This window comes from Macaca mulatta, chromosome 8, assembly GCF_049350105.2.
Source record: "Macaca mulatta isolate MMU2019108-1 chromosome 8, T2T-MMU8v2.0, whole genome shotgun sequence".
NCBI lineage: Eukaryota > Metazoa > Chordata > Mammalia > Primates > Cercopithecidae > Macaca > Macaca mulatta.
Window position 1 is genome coordinate 84,684,934 of NC_133413.1, and position 11,839 is coordinate 84,696,772.

Below are 11,839 nucleotides of genomic sequence, written 5' to 3' on the forward strand. Positions count from 1 at the left end.
GCTCATTTTATTTTCTAGTAAAGAAAAACACCAAGGAATATGTCTCAAATTAAGGTTATGCTGTGCTAGATATATGAAGAACTATGTCTTTAAATGACTTAACGGGACATTTTCGAGCAACTCAGCACTTGGCAGGTTTCATTTTGACAAGCAGGAGCAGGTGGGAGGCTCAGGCTTCTCAACCTTGAAGAGATGACCCCAAATGACTTTGTGTTTTCCTGATAGCTGCAAGATAAAATAAGGGTTAATCAACTGTCTGGGGGAAGGTACATCCATTGCTCAGGTGAAGGGGAGAGGATTGTATGACAGATGAATAGAAAGAACCAGTGTCAGGAAAGCACACAGTGACATACATGCTGGGAAGCATGCTGGCCAGGCATCCCTGGGGTCCGTTGGTAATGGTTTCTGTTCAGCACAAAGGAATTAAACCCAACAGTCAATGGTGCTCACACAAGCGTGCATACTTCTGCAGCTCTTGAGTGAGAGATTTTTCTGTTTTTCTACACTTGAGAGGAACCGACCCTGCAGAGGCAATACACCTCCAGGCAGGCTTATGCCTTTTCTGAACTTTGAGAGGCTTTAAATGTTTTGAAAATAGGTAACTTTTCTGAAATTGTTTCAAATCGGGACCCTTTTGACACTCTTTTCCACTTTTTCTACTGCTTCTATTTTCTTCATTAGTGCCTCTCCCTCTTCTGCTTCCTCTAATCTCTGTCCCTGCCAGTCTGGGTCAAGTTTCTGGCACCTGACTTGTTTGCCAGGAAAAAGACAACTGCGGTGAAGGAGAAAACCCTTTCCTGCGTGCTCGGCTGCCTTCGGATCCAACGCTCCTAGCTGGGAGATGGGAAGCTGTGGGCTGCGCAGTGGGCCCTATGGTTTTGGAAAGGGGACACCCCACCTCGTGTTCATCTTTGTAGAATCTGGGCAGGTTTGGGGGTCCTCATGAAAGATTTTGAAATTTTTGAAGTCTATACTCTGCCTGTTTTTCTACAAAATTCTTTAGTAGGTGAATCATTTACTTAACATTGTATACTTGGGAGAATGTGATGATGGGGACAGAGCATGCTGTATTGCATGGCCTCTTAGGAAGAAAACACTATGGGCTGCCCTGCAGGAAGCAGGCAGAAACTGTCGTCAGTGAATGTTGGGAGGGTCCATAATGTTGGATTGGAGTAGAACTAGAGTGAGGTATTTGATTTTGGTTCTATTTGTTTGGTATGAAAATTCTATCAGATTCTCTCATGTTCATGTTTCTCCCTGTATTCATAAAAGAACAGTTTTGCAAACCAGAAAAAAGATATACACAGTTGGCCCTCCATATCTTTGGGTTCTACATCTGTGGTTTGAACCAATTGCAGATTGAAAATATTCAGAAAAAACTGTGATATGTGTAAGTCTTTGGGAGTTCATGCTGTATAAATAATTACTGTGAAGTTTCCATTTCATATGTTGTAGACAGACTCTTGGAAATATCTAAGATAGTAACAATGGGAAGTGGTCATATATTGAAAGAAAGAGAACAGCACAAATTGAATCCGAATCATAATTTTCTAAAGCAAACGTGGATGTGAACATATATTACTGTACAGTCATCCCTGAATGTCTAAGGGAGATTGGTTACAGGGCCCCCAAGGATACCAAAACCTACGAATGCTCAAGTCCCTGATCTAAAAACGGTGTAGTATTTGCATATAATCTATTCACATTCTTCTGTATGCTTTAAATTGTCTCTAGATTACTTATAAGGTCTAATACAATGTAAATGCTATGTAAGTAGTTTTCACACTGTATGGTTTAGGGAATAACGATAAGAAAAAAAAGCTATTTATACAGCATGGACTCCCAAAAGACTTACACATATAATAGTCAGATGATGATTTAAAAATTGCTGTGTCAGGTCTTTCAACCTTTAATTCCATTTTTATTTTGCTTTTCTCACTCTCTCCACAAGCACGAATATACTTATATGTAATGTATATAATATTCTAAATCTTGATCATTTGATTGAGGTGGTGTTTGCCAGGCTTCTCCACTGTAGTCACTATTTTTCTCTTTGCAAATAGTAAAAAATTTGTGAGGAGACACTTCACAATTATGTAAACATCCTATTTGTCTTTAAATTTTCCTGCACTTGTTAGCATCCACTGATAATTTCCCAACTCCAACATGCCAAGAAATAAGTGTGGAAGGAATGATGAAGTTAGAAAATCAGAAATCTATTTTTATAAAAAGAATCTGCAACATTTTTTTACTATTCTGGAATATATTTTATAGGTGGTATAATCTATCTATTTATAACTTCAGCTGTAATATAAAGGAGAAACAAAAGGATGATAATGTATAATAAAAAATAATGTGTATTTCAGTATGTAAATGCTTTGGCACTTCTATACAAGAGGATACATTGGGATTCAGGTGTGTGCCCCTATGTGAGAAATCATGGTTCGGGGATAGCTACATGTGCAGAGGTGGCCTGCTGATGTCTCAGAGTCAGCCAGTGGTATTGTGTTGGTAATGTGATTTTTGAAACCAATGAACAACTTTTGGTAAAATTTGAAATAAAGTGTGCAAAATGTTCCTTCAATTACCCCATATTCACAATCCCACAGAATTTGGTATAAATTAAAATAGTGCAAAAATTATTTGAGTTTAAATCTAAGATGTACATAAAATTTAGATAACGATAGATTTTTTATCTACATGGATGCTGGGCAGGACGTTTGACAAATTATACAGGGTGTGGATAATTCTTTGGAGTGTGGCACCAATCTCCTCATTTCAGGACATCTGATACCACTGGTTTGAACCCACTAGATGTCTTTAGCATACTCTAATCAACCAGACAATAACATAACTCCCACAAATGTCCAAAAACGTCCCCTGGAGGTCTGGTTGAGAAGCAATGTTCTGAGCTCTCTCACAAGCTCAGATTCCTGGCCACTGGTACCCCTCCCCTTTGCCAACAACAACAAAAACACAAAAAGCACATATATTGGTTTTTTCTTGGTGTCCCTGAGTAATGTTCTAGTCATTCACCTGTTTGCTTTAGCCCTCTCTATTGCATCTTGTAGGTCTTGGGCATGAGAGACTTTTTAATTTCCATGGATGCATAATATGTTGATTTGAGGTTTAAGAGAACAATGTCAAATGGCCTGATCCACCATATTTGCCCCTTCATGGAGATGAATACGAAGATTAATATCTCCTTCAGTTAAGACTAGGAAGACAAGGGACATTTTCAAGGACTCAAACCAAAGCTCTAACTCTTCCATATACTTCTCCCCCAACATTTGTAGATGTCTTTAACGTTCCATCAAAGGTTTTGCTCCTTGGTGTTCCTGAATTTAGATCAAAATCTGGAGCAGAAATGTGATCAGATAACAGGAAAGTCTGGTTTTGAAAGGCTATCTTGCCACATTGAAATAAGAAGCCTTATAAATAAGTGCTTGAGTGACCAATAATGCAATTGTGGAGAACCAGCCTATTACTTGAACTTCTAAGTCATTAAGAATGTTTCGACCAAGAAGAGCCTGGCCTACCTGATTTATTAATCTGTTTTAAACAATAATAATGGGAACAAGTCAAAGGAATCTTAAGGAAGGAGAATTGTATTTGAGCTGAGGGGTTTCTGTTGATTGAGTTTGGACAGACATATTATTAATAACTAAAACATGTGGTATTTTTGTTTGTCATCATTGGAGTATTCCTGGAGTAAATTTCCCCTCTGTTTCTCCATTTTTCTCTCTCTTTTGCTTTCCCAGGCCTCCCATAATTTTGCTTTCTTTAATGCTTTCATGTTCCAACATTTCAGGCATGATGAATCTGACTTCTAACTGAACTGAGCAAATGATTTCATTACAGTCATGCTTTAAAATCACATTTACAAATTCTCACAGGTCAGCAGCAGAGATACTGGAAACTGGGAGTGCCTACCAAGCACAGATGGGCTACATTATTTTTGTGGTTTTCACTTTGTTCTTTCAGACTGTTTCTTGAGGCCTTCTCCCATCTAGAATCTTTCTCAGGAGTATTCTGGGTGCTTTGACCTGGATCAGTTGCTACTTTGGCTTGTGGCAACGTGACAAACTGGCACAACAGGACAAAAATGAGTTGACTATTTCAGCTGAATTTCCTGGGAGTTTCATTCACAATAAAGGAGAGGGAGAACAAGTAGAAAACTGGAACGTGCGGCTCCTCATTATCCCTTTGTTGTACCATCATGCAATGAATGTTTACCAAATTCCCTTTATGTCTCATAGTAGAAGGCCACAAGGAGAGTGACTGAGTTCCCATGGCTACCACAAGAGGCCACCAGGTGGGACAAAGAATTCAGGGTGAGGAAGTAGATGGCCTGGTTCCCCATTTCTGTTGTTACCTCCTAGCAGTTAGCATGTCTGAACCTCAAACTCCTTATAAAAACCCCAGTTTTGTCTACAGCTCAGTATGATTGTGAGAGTCAAGTGAAACAAGAAAATCCCAAGGATGAGTTAAAGAAAAAAACCCCACAAGCATTTACAACAGCACAAAGCAGCTTTTCTGAGACCACATAGATGGGAATTAAGTTTCAGGAGTCTGGGGTACAAGCCTGAAAGTACATCCACTCTGTGCCTCCCAGGGCAGCTGAGAAGGCTGCATGTTCCGGAGCAAACCCTTTGAATGAGGGCGGAGTGGGCAAGAGAACAAGTGAGCCATCCTATTGTTTCTTCAACCTCAAAATGTCAAAATTGAACTCATCACTTCTTGACCTTGGCTTTAGGCCACCACTTCCCCTTCATGGCGCTCTCTGGCCCTAATACCCTAGCCTTTTGAAGTTAACAGCACGGAAGGCAACCGTGTCCACCCACAGTGTGATTCTTGGCTGCACTGTGAGGACCAGACACTGGGCCAGAGTGGACGTGGCTCTGATGTCCTATGATTCTCCCCGTTGTATGCTCAGAATCTTGTTTACTAAGTCTGCCAAGAACGGAGACTACCTAGAGAAGGTTTTCACTTAAATAATTCAGCGTGGCATTGAACCAAGTCAACTGGCAAATGATAAAATTGGAGAGAAAGAACTAGATTTAGGATTCAATCATCCAGGCTCTACTCTGGGCTCTCTACTTATTTTTTGTTGGCTTTGGAAAAGTTACTTCACCTGTTTGCACCTCAGTTTCCTAATTTGAAAAAGGGGGTTAATAATCACTGCCACTATCAAGTTACAGGGCTGCTGTGAGAGTCGGATGGAAGGATATATTTGGTGTGTCATCAACTGGCGAGCTCCCTATGGTACAAGGAACAAAAAGTAGATTTGGGGTGATTCGTTGTTAAAGTAAGGCAATTGGAAAGAAACTAGAATTTATTGACGTTTGTTATGAACCTGACTTCATGTTACATATGTAATCACATTCACTCTTCACAAGAATCCCGTGAAGTGGACATTATTATCCTCATTTTTCTCAGAGAGGTTAAGTAACTTACCCAAGATTACATGCTGCCAACGGACCTGGCTGGAATTCAAATCCAGGTCAGGCTGATTCCAAAACTCTTGTTCTTTGTATGACATCTGCTGCTTCAATAGTAGAAAAAATTATACATATTTGTGTGTACAATTTATATACATATATATATTCTTTTTTCTGAGATGGGGGCCTTTGTCACCCAGAGTGCAGTGGTGTGATCTCAGCTCACTGCAGCCTCTGCCTCCCAAGTAGCTAGGACTACAGGCCACCAACACATGGCTAATTTTTTTTTTTTTTTTTTTTTTGGTATTTTTGTAGTGATGGGGTTTCACTATGTAGCCCAGGCCAGTCTTGAACTCCTGAGCTCAAGTGATCCATCTACTTTGGCCTCTCACAGTGCTGGAATTACAGGTGTGAGCCACTGCACCCCGCCTAAAACAAATATATACTTTGACTCTAGGCAGTACATGAGTGATTTCTCTACTTGTATGTACAGAGATAAAACAAAAAAGCAAACCCCAAAATTCAATATTTATATCTTAATCCAAACAACACTTCTGTATTTGAGAAAGGAAAGTCCAGGCTAAATGGATGTCTCAGAGAGATTCAAAGCTGAAGGTTTTGCAGACACCACACCTAAGTGAGTGTTTAATCCAGGAGTGTTAGGAGAAGAATGCCAATTGACAGGACTGCCATGAGATTCCATAGGGACAGTAAACATCCATCGCGATAGCCTGAAGCCAAAACACATGCCATCAGCAGGCAGCTGAATCCACAAATCCAGCTGCATCTGGCTGCTGGGAAGCATTTCACATCATCTTTGCCGGCAAGAGCTCAAACTCACTAGGTTTAAATGAAAACTATTGATAGGAAATGCAGAGAACTCATGAAGGAATGTGTTCGGTGGAAACTTAAGTGCAAAGCTCTAAATGTTTTGTTTCTAGGGATCGATGAGAAGGCTTAAGAATCTAGAATCTGGGCATTTTAGATCTGCTTAGTACGGGGATAATTTGCGGCCTCAGGTTTGGAGTCACGTTTGAAAAACTGGCTCCTGGATTGCAGGAAAACAGAAAAACATTATAGCCATTTGGTATGACTTGTTATAAAACTTAGCTGGTGGTTTTTAAAAATAGTTCCAAACCAAATTAGCTCTGGGCACCTGCTGGAGCTTAGTATGTTTTCAGATAGACTTGTTTGCTGTCAGCCAAAAAAAAAAAAAAAAAAAAAAAAAAAAAAAAAAAATCCAACCCAACAAAACCTTCCACCCACATGGTTTGTTATAAAACCTGACACTACTAATGCTTTTCCAAGCCACTTTTCTTAGATCAAATCATTCAAATAAAGACACATAGCATTTGACATCTTGAAAGAATGGGGCAAATTATTTGCTGTTAGATAACAGTTTCAGAAAGTCATGGGAAGAAGAAAGGTAGGAAATGTTAGAAAATGCAATGTATTAATCACTGTGTGAAAGCTTTTCTAATTCTTCATGTGACTTCATTCCAACACAGATATTATAATATGGCTGGAATGTTGGGATTTACGGCTTTATAGGACAGGCCTCTTAAACCATCTCTGTTATTGCAATGTTTACCCAAGATGTGCGTGGATATAGCTGTTTCAAGTGATTTGGACATTTTGTTTATGTGACAGAAAATATATAAATGATATTTAAATGAATAATGGCAACAATGACAGCAACCAAAGTGGCAAAAATTCGTTTTCTGGAGATTTTATTTTTTAAGCAATGTTGAAAGCTGTCCATTGCTCATAGAGTATGTTAAGACCTGGATCAACATTCACAAATGAAAATCTCATTTCTGCAGTGCTCTGAGGGTGATTTAGGTTTCACAGGCCTCATTTAAATTCTGATCTGTAGCAGTTCTCTGACTGCAGTTGGGAAAGAATCCTGTTTAATTATACATATGTTTTATATAGTAAAATGGCTTCAGAAAGCCTCTCTTACCATCACTAGTCTACATATCATTGAATAAAATACTACTGACTCACTAGTGATTCACCCTGCCTTCCTGAATAACTTTGAATAATTTAACTTCCTAACCACTGCAGGTTCTTGAAATCAAATTGGTATCTTAGAAGTCCCGATAGGAGTAATTATAATAATAATGGCAAGGATATTGATGACTACTATTGTTACTACTACTTACTAAATGCCTGGTACTAAAATAGACACTTTGTATGCATTTTTGATATACTTGATAACAGTCCCGTAAAAGTTATTATTAGCCCATTTTATAAATGGGGAAACAGGACCTCAGAGTTTGTACAGTTTAAAAAAATGGAAATATTGTAATCTGAATCCAAAACAGCCTGACCCAAAACAATGTTCTTTCCATTATGCAAGGGAAAAAAAGGTTGAGTATCAGAGAGAAGGTAGAAGGAGACATTTTCTCCAGGAAGTGACCCACAAAATGGCAAATATGCTTTGATCCCCATTTCTGAAACCCCAGACATAAATATGATATAGAAACACTCTTATTAGCTCTAAATGAGGAGATGCGGGTCAAAACTTGCAGAAATTCTCTAGGCACTCTTCTAAACAGGTGTGGTTTAAATTAACCCAGCCAAGCACAGTAAGAAAAGCTGCCTTATTTGTTGCTAAAAGGCCTGGTCAGATATAATCATTAAAGTGTGTGAGTTCTCTATTGAGTAATCCACTTTTGCCATGGAAATCTTAAAATAAACTCTTCTTTATGAATGTGAAGGCTCACTAATTCTCCTTTCACTAAACCCCAAACCCTGTAATTTTTCCTAAGTACCCGAGAGTCTCACAAATGCTGATACCAGAGCATTTTAGTCTATCACAAAGATTTTGTTTTAAATTATCATTGAAAAAAAATCAGATTCAGCATTTCCTAGAAGTAATTGAAATGAAACTGGATTTCCCAAATAAAGAAAAGTATTTTAGTGGAGTTAATTCTTGACTTGTCTTATTGACAGCAATTTTTACCTAAGCTTTTGGCATTATTTATCTGCACTGTTTTTTAAGGTTATCAGATGGGATTGAAGTATACATGACATTGCTATTTATGTATTTAATTGCTTATCTCAGAGTATTTAGATCTTGGTTTAGCAACCTGGAAAAATATTTGCTGGTCTTGGACTTTTTATTATTATTATTATTATTATTATTTTAAATAGAAGGGGCTCAAGCTTTGTATGAGTCCTTGTACACTTCAGGCGACCAAACCAGAACACCTGAAAAATTTGGTCAGCTTCATTTGCCACCACTTGTTTACACAGCTGAGTCATGTACTAAGCATTTGGAAGCATCTCCCATTACTGCTTGTGTAGACTAAGTTAGCCCTCAATGAATTGGACCAGGGTTGAAAATAATCCTATTGTGATCTGTCTGAGGTTATGTAGGCTTGGCTAAAAATACCCTGCCACATCCTTATAGAAAATTAAAAAACGGTAAAGATGATGTAAGTAAACAACTGAATAGCAGTGCATTTATCTCATGATAAGTGTAATCAGAAGACCTCTACTAGCTGAAGTCTTTCTTTACCATCTCCAAGCTAATACGAACTTTCTCTTTTAAATCTTGCTGCCTAAAGTACTTAGGTCATATCTTTTTGTTATGCAAGACCATCTGCTAGAATATACCACTTCTTTGTGCATATTACAAAAAGGAACCCTGCTGATTAGACCAATTACAAAAAGGTATCCCTTGCTCTGGGTCTGGGTTAAGGTAGCTCTGTGCCAGCTCTGTGCAGACTGGATTTCAGCCCCGCTTATCTTTCCTTGTGTGTGGTGACTTGTTCTTGTGCTACTTATAGTTTGTCCTGTATGACAGATATTTATATTTTACCATTTACTAATTTATTCACTTGACAAATGTTTAATGAGCACTCATTACGTACCAGGCATTAATGAAGCTCTGGAGAATTCAAAGATTTATAAATAAGACCTGGACCCTGCCCTCAAGGAACTCATGTTTTAGTCGGGGTGAAGGATACTGTCATCAGTATCCCAGCAGCAAACAGATGGCACAGTCATAGGATAAGTTAAAGAGAATGTAATAAATAGATTATTCACAGGACAGCGTGTAGGGAACTTACAAGGGATAGTGTAGGATCTAAGGGCTAGCAAGGCATGGTTAAAATGGTGGATTGGGGGAAGCAGCTACCAGAACCCAAAGAGAGAGAGTGCTGGCTGGAGAGGGTCCCTGGCCAGAGCTAAACTTAGGAGGAGGGTTACAGGCAGGGACCCGGGGGCTCTGCAACGAGGGAGGTGGGTGGAGGGAATAAACACCCCACCTCACTCTACTGTCCTCTCATCTCCTCATTGCGTAAAGGTGTTCTTCATTGGCTGAACTTGAGCAGAAGTCAGGAGACTAGGATGCTGATTGACGTATTCTTTTTTTTTTTTTTTTTTTTTTTGAGACGGAGTCTCGCTCTGTCACCCAGGCTGGAGTGCAGTGGACGGATCTCAGCTCACTGCAAGCTCCGCCTCCCGGGTTCACGCCATTCTCCTGCCTCAGCCTCCCGAGTAGCTGGGACTACAGGCGCCTGCCACCTCGCCCGGCTAAGTTTTTGTATTTTTAGTAGAGACGGGGTTTCACTGTGTTAGCCAGGATGGTCTCGATCTCCTGACCTCGTGATCCGCCCGTCTCGGCCTCCCAAAGTGCTGGGATTACAGGCTTGAGCCACCGCGCCCGGCCGATTGACGTATTCTTTAGAGTTCAGCCTTTGGGGTGCAGAGAACAGACGTTAAGGAGGGTGGAGAGTGAGTCTGTAGGAGAAAACAGAAGATATCCACCATGATCCATTTCTCTTGCCTCTCTCTATCCACTCCTGTCCTTTACATAGCTAAAAGTTTGTGTTCCAATACAGGAAACATACAAAATCCTATCAGTTTCCATATCCCTGACATTGATATCATCAATCTGGTCATACTCTCAGCTGAAAACTAAAATGTCAACAATCATCAGTGTTCTTCATATAAAGTAATGAGGGTGTGGGGGACAACCTATTAATATAAAATATAGCTGCTACCTTGTCTACCTCTATAGCTCGTCACAGGGCTTAACTGGTAATGATGGCTGTCTTTGTCCCACAGCTGTTTCCCTCGTTCTGTGCTCACATGCTCTCTGGTGCTATGGACTGAATGTTTGTGTCCCCCCTCAAATTCATAGGTTGAAACTCTACCCCAAATGCTATGGTATTCAGTGGGCTCTTTGGGAAATAATTAAAATTAGATGAGTCATGAGGGTGGACCTTTCTCAATGCGATTAGTGCCTTTACGAGCGATGAGAGAGCTTACTTCAGCTCCCTGTTTTCTGCCACCTGACGATACAATAAGAAATTGGAAGTCTGTCTGAAAGAGGGTCCTCACCTGATTTCAGACTTCCAGCCTCCAAAACTATGAGAAATAAATTTCCATTGTTTATAAGACACCCAGTTTATAGTACTCTGTTATAGCAGCTGAGTTAAGAGTGCTTTACCTGGTGAGGTGACCCAAACCTTCATTCCTATGGGATCTGAGTCTTTGGATTCCACTTTGAGTTGCTGTAGTTTTCCATTGACCATGAGTTATTGTGCATATCTACTAAGAGGTGCCCTAGTGAATCCCTGCGTTTCAAACAGAGTGCTTCATGCTTCCATTATGCAGCAGCAATCTAGTTTCCTCCTGGTAATTCAGATCAATCACCCTGACCAGTAGAATGACCTTTTTGCTCTGTCTGTTAATTCATAGCCATGAGAATTTCAAAAAGGCAAGAGGGCAGCCTCAGGATTCATCAGAATAGTGACTGTGTTTCCTGGTAGAAGCATGCTTCCTTTGGGCATGAAGACATCTAAACCCACTGAGCTCAAAGTCACATTGAGAGTAAATAACATTTCTTTGAGTTGTGGGAAAAAGATGAGAAAATTCACTAGATATGATAGTGAGAAGGAGTACTTCCACCTTCTTGCTCTGGTTTCTGGACCCATGCGTTCTAGCTCTGGAGGAGACAGGACCACATAGTGGAAATTGGCTTAAGACATGTACTGCATCCTGTAGGATAGCACCCCAATTTCCAGTGTGTAGTGCCCCAACTGGTACCGTAGCTGATATTTTAGGGGGCTATTCTAGCTTTACATGAAACCAGGAGAAGATCAATGAAGGACATGGATATGAGCTCATTGCCATTCTTCTTTTGCCTTAAAGTATTTCCCCTGAGGCCAGGCATGGTGACTCACGCCTGTAATCCCAGCACTTTGGGAGGCCGAGACGGGCGAATCACGAGGTCAGGAGATCGACACCATCCTGGCCAACATGGTGGAGCCCCGTCTCTACTAAAAATACAAAAATTAGCTGGGCCTTGGGGCACATGCCTGTAGTCCCAGCTACTTGGGAGGCTGAGGCAGGAGAATTGCTTGAATCTGGGAGGCGGAGGT